This window comes from Prosopis cineraria, unplaced genomic scaffold, assembly GCF_029017545.1.
Source record: "Prosopis cineraria cultivar Desert tree isolate PC_DT_omini unplaced genomic scaffold, ASM2901754v1 PC376, whole genome shotgun sequence".
NCBI classification, from domain to species: domain Eukaryota; kingdom Viridiplantae; phylum Streptophyta; class Magnoliopsida; order Fabales; family Fabaceae; genus Prosopis; species Prosopis cineraria.
The window spans coordinates 4,104-14,075 of NW_026555703.1; the positions used below are offsets into that span (position 1 = coordinate 4,104).

At 33.0% G+C, this 9,972-nt stretch overlaps 2 non-coding genes across 2 annotated transcripts; both read left to right on the top strand.

The window, feature by feature from the left end:
- The first annotated feature begins 1,928 nt into the window (after positions 1–1,928).
- On the top strand, positions 1,929–2,088 carry LOC129296658 (U1 spliceosomal RNA). Its single transcript, XR_008589854.1, has one exon. It is a non-coding gene; the product is annotated as a U1 spliceosomal RNA (small nuclear RNA).
- A 5,978-nt stretch (positions 2,089–8,066) lies between these two features.
- LOC129296657 (U1 spliceosomal RNA) lies at positions 8,067–8,227 on the top strand. The gene has a single exon (XR_008589853.1). It is a non-coding gene; the product is annotated as a U1 spliceosomal RNA (small nuclear RNA).
- Positions 8,228–9,972: the final 1,745 nt, after the last annotated feature.

Sequence of the window (9,972 nt, forward strand, 5' to 3'; positions counted from 1 at the left end):
TGTAAGTAATTTTATAAGTGTTTTTTGAAATGACGTGACCTGCTCGTGTTCGCAGTGCCAATTTACTTAATTTTCTTTTTCAAAAAGAAAAAAAGCTCCTTCCATCTCCTATATGTACAGATTAACACCCGAGTCTTCATCCTCGTCAGATTTTTAACGAGGAGTATTACGAGTTTGTCCACCAGACAGCTACCTTGAAAGCCACGAAGGTTCGTCATTTGTTGTTTGCAGGTACTGTTTTCCTGGTTATGGCCGGCCTCAGCCATGCTATGGGAAAACGAGAATCCGAAATACGACGTCGTGTGTGTCAAAATTAAGCCGTGAACAAGAAGAAAACGATCCTTTTAACCAAGGAAACCGAGTCGCAGGCCACCACCAGCTTCATCGTGATCCTGAGAAGGAGAGAGAAAGGGAGAGAAAAGAAAGACATGAGAGTGAGGAGAGACAGAAGGAGGAGAGAGAACGACGTCGTGAGAAAGAGGAACAAGTAAAACAGAGAGAAGAAGAAGGACAAGGTTCCCAAGACCAGAAACAGAAGCCTTATCTTTCTCTTCCGTTCTGACATCTTCCAAATTAGAGCTTCCTTGTCTTCCAAAACTAGGCTCCATTGTCTTCCATCTTGGAAGCTTCCTTTTCAATGGCAATGATATATGTATTGATGTATGTAGGCGTTTGTGTGTGTGTGTGTGTGTGTGTGTGTGTGTTGTTTTATCCGCTTTCGGAAGATGCTTGAAGGGCTAAGGAGGCTTCTGCTTGTAGTTTTATTCCGTTTTGTGTGTGTGTGTGTGTTTTTATTCCGTTTTGTAGGCATTTGTGTTTTCTTCAACTTGGACTGCTATAGTAAATAAATCAAGCCATCAATCTTTTTGTGTGAAACTGCTATAATGTTATTGATGGTTTCAACTTTCAACGCCTTAAACATTTTACGTACGCAGTTGTTTTGAAGAGTGCTCGGTCCAAACTCAGGTTTTAAGCCATAATCTCTGTGTGTGTGTGTGTGGGGGGGGGGGACAATAGAATGAAGAACTATTACCGTAATGGGTTTGTGGAAGTATTGAATATAGTACCTAACAAAAAGTTAGTTATTATATTGATTATACCCTAAGCTTATATAAATGTTTAAGAGTTAGGTATTCAGTAGAAGGTTGAATCCAGACCTCATGGATTACCCTGGAGAGTTTTGGGATTAGTTGTGTAATTAATAATCCTTTGAAGATTTTTTTTTATTGTAATTTTCTATCATAATTATGAATAAGTTCATTGATTTTCTTTTCCTCTCATTCATATTTCAGTTTTGTATGGGTTAACAGGCTTTCCTGCATTCGTTGTCTACTGGGAAAATGAGAATGTAAGATAACAAAGATGCGTGTGAAAAGGATATATTATATTATCTCATCAATCGTCATTGACTCTGGTTCTGATTTCAACCAATTTGCTACATGTATTATTTTCTCCCTATATCTCCCCTCCATATTATTATAATCTCTTGGCAATTGACTCTTCTGCTGTAGCTATTATGTCTGCTTAGCTTGGACCCACTAAAACAAGTTTTGTCAGCAAATATCGTTTTTGTCAGAATGAATCCTGTACATATAGACACTGTATTTTGACAAAGTTTCGTGGCATAATCAATAAAATTTCCAAATTTCTTTTGTTTTACCTTAAATTGATTGGAGTATCATATCATCATGATACGTCGATTTCTATTTAAAGTCGGGGTTGCTTTTAGTTTCTACTGGAATATGGTAGTGTCATTGTATCGCTAAGGAAGCATGAGAAACGCCCAGAGATGATCGATGCGGATAATTAACTAGGAAAGGAAGGGAAGTCTGGGTGATATCAAAGTGGTGCGAGTCCACATCGAGTAGATGAGAAGTGGGAGAGTGGAAGAGAGAGCATAAAAGAAAGGGAATGAGAACAGATGAAACATACTTACCTGGACGGGGTTAATGGGTGATCAAAAAGGCCCATGTCCTAGGCCTGTGATCTCCATTGCACTCGGGAGTGGTGCATGCCTAAGGTCTACTTGAATGGTAGAGCCTACGTCATAATTTGTGGCAGTGGAGGCTTGCGTTCGCGCAGCCTCTTCCCTATGCTAAGTTCAACAATTTTTTTAAAAACCCAATTATAAATTATTAAAATAGTTTGGGCTTGGCTTGATTTAGTAATAAGTCCAAAACATGTAGGTTTGCATTTATGTTGTCCTTCATTGAAGATTTTAAAAAAGGAATTAATGAATAGCTCAATTCCTTGTGAACAATCAACTAGTTTTTTTATTTAAAAAAATTATAAAAAGGATCCATAGAGGATCAATCTCAAATAAGCAACATCTTGAGCACAAGTAGAGTAGGGCATGCAAATTACTGGAGGGAGAGCTTTGTCTCTGCAACCCAAACCCCGCCACCGCATCCTTGCATCTGTGCATCTCAATCTTAATCTTAATCTTCCTCTTCAATCTGTTGATATGCAACAACTGCAACAACTCGGCTTTGATTGGTCTCGAAACATATTAGCTCTTAATGGTAGAGAACCTTTGTTGTTGTTCAATGGAGAGCCTTTGTCTCTCTTATAACATCTTAAAAATTAACCCCTAATTAACTAAGTTAAATGAGGTTAATTAAGTAAATTAGTATGGTGTGTGTTAGATAGAGTTAATGAATGTATTGAGTTGTAGTTTTAGCCTTAGGTTTGGATTCAAAGCAAAGCCAGATCACCTAGACCTCAATAAGAGAGAAAAACAAGAAAAAGTGGCTCTATACCACATGCCGCATTGGATGTCGTAGCATGAGTCACAAAAACGCAAAGCCCAAATCTTTGTATCACGTGCCACAGTGCATGTGTAGCATGTCCTGGTGTGTGGTTGAATTTTTAAAAAAAAGAGCCTTGTTAATTGCATAGAGAAAATGAAGAACGCATGAGAAACTTTATTAGGGCACGTCTAATTAAAAGGTTTAGAAGCATTTTGAAGCTTGTAAACACTAAAAATAAGTTTTCTAAACCCTCTACTTCCATCCTTTTCCATTTTCTCAAGTTTTTGAGTAAGGGTTTGAGTTATAGAAGTGATTTTTGGACATATAAAGTTATGAGTCCGAACCTATTAACTTAAATAGTGTTAATGAAAGTTGTTTAGATTATTTAAATCTAGTATTCAGAACTTTATTAGTGTTTGGTGGAAGGAGGCAATTAATGGCTGAAAATAGTTATAAATGAGGTGGTTGAGAGTTGTTTAGTGCTATTAATTATGACTAGAAAGTTTGTTGATGTTAGTTGGAGATAATGGGAGATAATAAACTTAATGGATATGTTCAAATGCAAGGAGATTGGGATTTTGAGTAGTCAGAGTGTTGATCTGAGGGTTGTAATTTCATTAATAGTGAAATTAATGATTATGGGTATTACTAATTGTAAATTTATCACCCTTTTGGCACCATTCAAGCTTGAAGAAAGTTTTAAAATTGATTGTATTAAGGGGTAAGCATTTAACCTCTCAAATATTTGAGGTAATCAAGAGAAATGTTACTTTTATTTTTGTGTGTTAATTAGTTATTTGGTTTTACAAACTATTATAGAGATATGTGAAATTATTTTATGCAAGTGTGGTATGAAGTATTTGAAAATTAAAGGTTATGAGTTATGAATCGTTGAAAGGATAAATGTATGTGTGAACATGCAAATGAAATGATTGTCAATAGGTGAGTTATATGGAGAAACTTGTAAGTGTTTGTAGAGTTATATGTTGAGTTGTGTTGGGAGAAATATATGATGATTTGTGATATGATGAAAATGATGATGATATATTATGTACTAGTTATGATGATTAGAAGCATGCTATGAGTTAAGCATTTGTACATTATGGTCATTTATGATGAAGTTTGCTTAAGGAGAGTAGTAGTAAGTTTAAATCTATGTGGTATGACCGCTATTCAAAGCTCGATGGCTCACCTTGATCATATATTTATATTGTCCCACTTGTTCTATGAGGGACTCAAACCTAACTAGCTTTCAATTGTTTAATAAGAAAGCAAGCTTAAGGATATGGCACCCCATAGTGTATGATTTGGAGAAAACTGTAACCCATAAGTGAGTGCAGTAGTCTTGGTTAGAAAACTCCTCACAAGTAGAAGGCTTGGATAGTCTAATCATATGGATCAATCCCTTAAAATAGCACACGGTTTGATGTTTAGGGTGTCAGGAGGATATAAGGAAGGCATTCATCTTGCATATCATATTATAGCTATATGGTTGTTATTATTGTGGCCTTGCCTATTATTATTAAGGGCACATTGTTATTATCATTATGACCCTTTTGAGATGTATTTATTTATTTGCATGTTGATAATGTTGTGAATGATTGGACTTCTAAGTTGTGGAATAATGTGAAATGGTTTTGTTTGCTACTTGCATTTATGTAATTAATTGACATGCATTAATATAAATATAAAGATATATCTCGGTTACTAAATGGTTATACTTACCCTTCTCTCTTCAATATTTACAAGAGCTAACTAAGTTAAGGCAGGTGAAAAGCACCCAAGGCCTAGGATATTTGATTTCTAATAGTAGGCTTTTATTTTGATTTATTATGTGTAATCTAATATGAAAATGCCATCTAGGCAGAGTGCATATTCTTTTGATTTACTTGCACCAATTGATGTTAATGTTGGAAATTGTATTTTGAGCTATAGGTTATAAGTTCTTTGTAAGTGTGCATTTAGAAAGAGCTAAAATAATAGTACAAATAAGTAAATGTGTAAATGCATGATTATGATGATTCGTGAGAAATTGACTTCCCTTGCTATTTTTAAAAATTAAGAGGTTAGGTATTAAAAATGTGATGTGTATGTTATTAGAGTGATGTAGTAATAGCACATGTATCTTTTAGTCTATTGAATGTGGTCAAGGGATGGTTATGAGCTCTTAGCACTTGATAGTGAAATTAAACACCCTATTGTGGTTTAAGTGTAAAAAAGACTGATTTTGCAAATGGGTATCCAAATCTTAATTGAGAAATAATTTACAAGTAAGACTAATACCATTAACTAGAGCTCTAAAAGAGCTTTTTATTAACATCTAAATCACCTTAATTAGACATTGAATGAATTGAGAGGCATTAGAAGTTTGGCCCTTATTGTTGTCAAATGTCTGTCAATTATATGCAATATGCCACAGAGCATGACATAGAGAGAAACATGTCGTGACTCATGTGTAACATACTGCAATGCATCCTCTTTTTCTTGTACTAGAATGTTAGTTTTAACTTAAATGCAAATTCTTTAATACAAACTGATATCTTATCCTTTTGTAATCAGTGGTACTTTAATTTTAGGCTTATAAAAATTATGTGGTCGTGTTTTAAAACTTGAAAAACGTATGATCTCATTTATGTTGGTTTTGACTTTTAGAAAACTATAATGACTTTTTGATGTGAGGGTAATTCTTAAGGGTTAATTCTATGATTACCATTAGAGTGTTTGGTCAAGTGTGAATTAGTAAGGACAACCTTACATCTCTAACCCTAGCTACCATTGCCGCCGCCGCTTGTCTTCTCATCCATCATCTCTTTATCTCTCAATCTCACTCTTGTCTTAATTTGCATTAATAAGGATTAGACCTGCCATCTGATGTAGGGAAGTATCATTTGTCTTCCTATCTTTACCGTTGATACAGAGTTAGATTTTCTTCACAATAATCTTCTTCATCAACTTTTTTTCTTGCTGCTCAATTTGTTTCTAGTGCTCAAGCTAGCATTAACTGATCAATCTATAGATTTTTTCCCAAAATTTGTTTGCATCTTCTAATTTACTGTGTTATCAACATCAATCAATATTCCATCTTTACCGTTTCAATTTTGTGGAAGATATGAAACTATGTTTCCTTCTTATGTGTTCAACATGTTATCTTTTAACAAGAACCTCTTCCTTTTTGCTACGGTGATTGATGGTCGATAATTACATATCTCAAACTTGTTATTCTTGATTAGCATCCATTGGAAATTGCAAGGGTTGATATCAATGGTTCAACAATTTTCAAAACTTGTTTTTACTTTACTTGTAATATGAGGAGGATTTAAATTATATAATTTTTCATGGACCATGGATGTTGCAATATCACGATGTGAAGATAGCATGGTATGTTGGATAGTGTTTTGGAAATTTTATTTTCTATGATGATAAAAGCCATTTTAAAGGTTTTGGTTTACGCCTTCAAGTTTACCTTTCTGAATTTTGCCTGAGCTCTATCAATCTTAATAATTTAAAATTAATTGATGGTGTGACTTTGAATGTGTCAATTGTTTTGGAACAAGTTAGAAGAGTGTGTCCTTCTTGCATAGGAATAGAACATGTTGCTAGACATTGTAAAGTAGCTTTCAATTGTCAATCCCAAGTTCCCTTTTTGCTGTGGGTTCTCAACTAGTTGGTGTCAAATATGATAGCTCCCCTAGCCTATATATTTCTTCTGCTCAATTGTCTGGAGTTAGAGCTATCACTCAATGTTGTCCTCAAGAAGCTTCAGTAAAGGTTGTCTCATACCATTGTCGATCACAAGATGAAGTTGAAGGTGACAAGTCTAAATGCAAGTGAGAGCAGAGTCATTTGGTTTAGAAAGTAGGATGAGTAAAAGGATCAAAATTTAGGACTTTGAAGATACTATCCTAAAAGGAACTGCACTCATGGTGGGATTGGCGTAAAGTGACATTCTAATCATGGAACATTCCATTTAGCCATTGATAGGAAGTGCAAGTTTTGTTGTGATAAGTTTTCATTTGACACCCTATACTATTTACAGGCTGAAATTTCATGAGAAGATGCATATACTTTTGATGTTATAACATTCTTCATTGAGGACCTTGTCTTTTAAAAAGAAAAAAGAAAGAAGTCAATCAAACTTGAGGATGAGAGTAACAGATGTTGATGATTTCTTAGGAAGGAAAGGTACCAAGCACCTAGTAAGATATGATACTGATATTCCCAGCAAGGTTGATGTTAAGGGCGGGATACATGTCTTAGGTTTTGATGGGTTCTTCTATTAGAACGTTCACCAAGACAATCCAATGAAGTTTTTTTTTTGGCTGGTAATCTAATGAAGTTGAACAGGGACCAAACACTTGGGGTGATATTGTTCTTCTTTTCTATTTTTTGCAAGTTTTTGAGACTAGATTAGACTTCAAGTATTTATGGAACTTTCCACCGTTCATATGCCTTCCATTGTTTTGTTTATGGTCAATTATGAGCTTTATATTATGCTCATCAAGCTACCATCCCATCATAGATAGAGGTATTGCAGCTTATTTGGTGGAAGATGCTGCTCTTCCAAGCAACCTTGCAGTCCTCATGTACAAATAGTAATTATATCCTTTACCTAATGGCAATCATTTTTTTATTTTGCTCAAGTGTCCACTTAACAAAAACACTCATGTTCAAAGCACAGTTGAGCATTAAATATGAACATTTTTTGTAGCAAGAATTTAAATTTTAATTTATCATATTATAAAATATTAGCTTATTTTGCTAGACCTAATTTCTGTTAATCCATGCCAATCATTTTAACCTCTAATTCTTGGACGGTTAATCTGCCAAAATACAGTATGATGCTAGGAGGTAATTACAGGATGTTTAATACCACATATATATGATCCAAATGTTTTATTTTCTCGGTACAATTTTTTAGTAATATTATAGGCATTTAATAATCTCACATATCATGAACTGAAACTTTTACAATAATTAAAAAAGTAAAAGTAGCGATGTCTATTATGAAATTTTGCTGAGGAATGGCGATGCGTGATAAGAAACGCACACAATTTTAATCACTTTCTTAGCTTATATATGTAATTTTTTATCTTTTGTTTTAGAAAGTGATAATTAAGTTCGTGCAATTTTCTATAAGTTTGTTGTAAAGTGAACTTTTCATAAGAAACGCTCAGCCGCTCAGATGATGTGGATATATAATTAGCTAGTTAGGAAAGCAAGCTTGGCTGATATCAATGAGAGTCCCACATCGAGCATACAAGAAGTGTAAGAGTGGAAGAGAGACTATAAAAGCAAGGGAAGGAGAACAATTAAAACATACTTACCTGGACGGGGTTAATGGGTGATCAACAAGGCCCATAGCCTAGGCATGTGACTTCCACTGCACTTGGGAGGGGTGTATGCCTAAGGTCTACTTGAATAGTGGAGCCTACGTCATAATTTGTGAAAGTTGGGGCTTGCGTTCGCGCAGCCCCTTCCCTAAACCAAGTCCAATAATTTTTAAAACCTTGATTATAATAATTTGTTAAAGCAGTTTGGGCTTGCCTTAAGTTATCAGTGAATATGTAGGTTTGCATTTTTGTTGCTACCATTTAATTTACAAATAAAATGACTGTGAAGCTCAAAATAAAAAATTAATGATAGTTAGATCTCCTCTAAAGAATAAGTTGTACAATTAAGGATTTTTTTTATTCTATTTATAAGTTATTTTTAACATGTTTTAACATGATTCACAAAAATTAAAAAATTTTAAATCTCATTAATATTGTTTTAAAATTTAATAAGTTTTTACATTTATCCCTAATAAATATTTTTAAATCTTATTATTAATATTTTTATTCAAAACATTTAATAAGAGTAAAAAGATAAAGAAAAGCATTAAAATTGACAAATATCATATAAGTAAGACCAAATATTATTTTTTATCTACCTTATAAATAAGACTAAAGAAGTAATATATTATTTGTTATTTATAAGAAATTAAAGGTCATTCCTAAGCTATATTACTTGGATTTGAATTTAGTAAGTAACACAAACAAGGGCGGAACCAGCTTATCAACGTTGGGGGGCCAAAATTTTCAAAAAAAAAAAAGATAATGTTTATAACTAATTAGATATTTTTAATTAGAAAATTAATATTATTAAAAATTTTTTTATAAATTTATAAATGTTAGAAAATAAAACTTGTATGTTTATGAAATATTTTAAATAAATCGAAAACTATATGTCTTATACATAATTTACTGGAAACAAATATAATACATTAACTTTGAGAAAGAATTAAAAATAATTACTGAACGTTTATATTTTTTACATGTTTCCTTTGTTATTGCATATTGATTATTTGAACAATGATATTAGGACAGATCTTCAAATTTTGTCAAAAATAAATTACTATAGTAATATTTGAATTTTAAAATATTACATATTTGGCATGTTTAAAGTAATCTTAACTAATTTAATTATGGAAAAATTAAATAAGAAAAATGCATCTATATTTAATAAGAATGCTCTATTTTTATAATAATTTAACAAGATATATAATATGTACAGTATAAATAAATAAAAGGATAAAATTAATCAAAAATAAATATTTTGTAAACTATTGAATTGCATATTTTAATGTTTTTTAAATAATGAATAAAATATATAACTTATATATACACACACATATTATTTATACATAAATATATAATTGTGGATGCCTATTTCCTGGATGGGATGATAAGATAAGGGAGAGGCATTAGTTTGGATTATGAGGCGTATGCCTCGCTGCATGCCCTGGAGGGAGGAGAGACAACAAGGTTGTAGTATATATAATTGTCGGCTTGGTTTTGGAATTTAGGTTTGGAGTGTCATACCCCTTAAGGGTTTATCAGGTGTGTTAGAGGAATAGATCCTCATGATGAGAGTTAGATCAAACAATTGTGTAAGTTTCTAAGATCCCTTCCTTGGAGTGCCAAAGCACAGTGAAAAACTAGGAGCATGTCAAGCAATGCACAATGCCAGATTGCATTACTAGTGAGTGTAATGGGTTATCCGTCCAACGAAGGAAAAGATAAAGTAAAATAGTTTAGGAAGCCTAAGCTATAGCGATAGAGATGCACTGGGAAAACTTGGGATGACACTGGGTCAAGTGTCTAACTATTGCATTGGGCAAATTGTTTAGTTTGATCGAGTTCAATATGCAGAGTGTTAAGATAACTTCAATTATACACTCAAT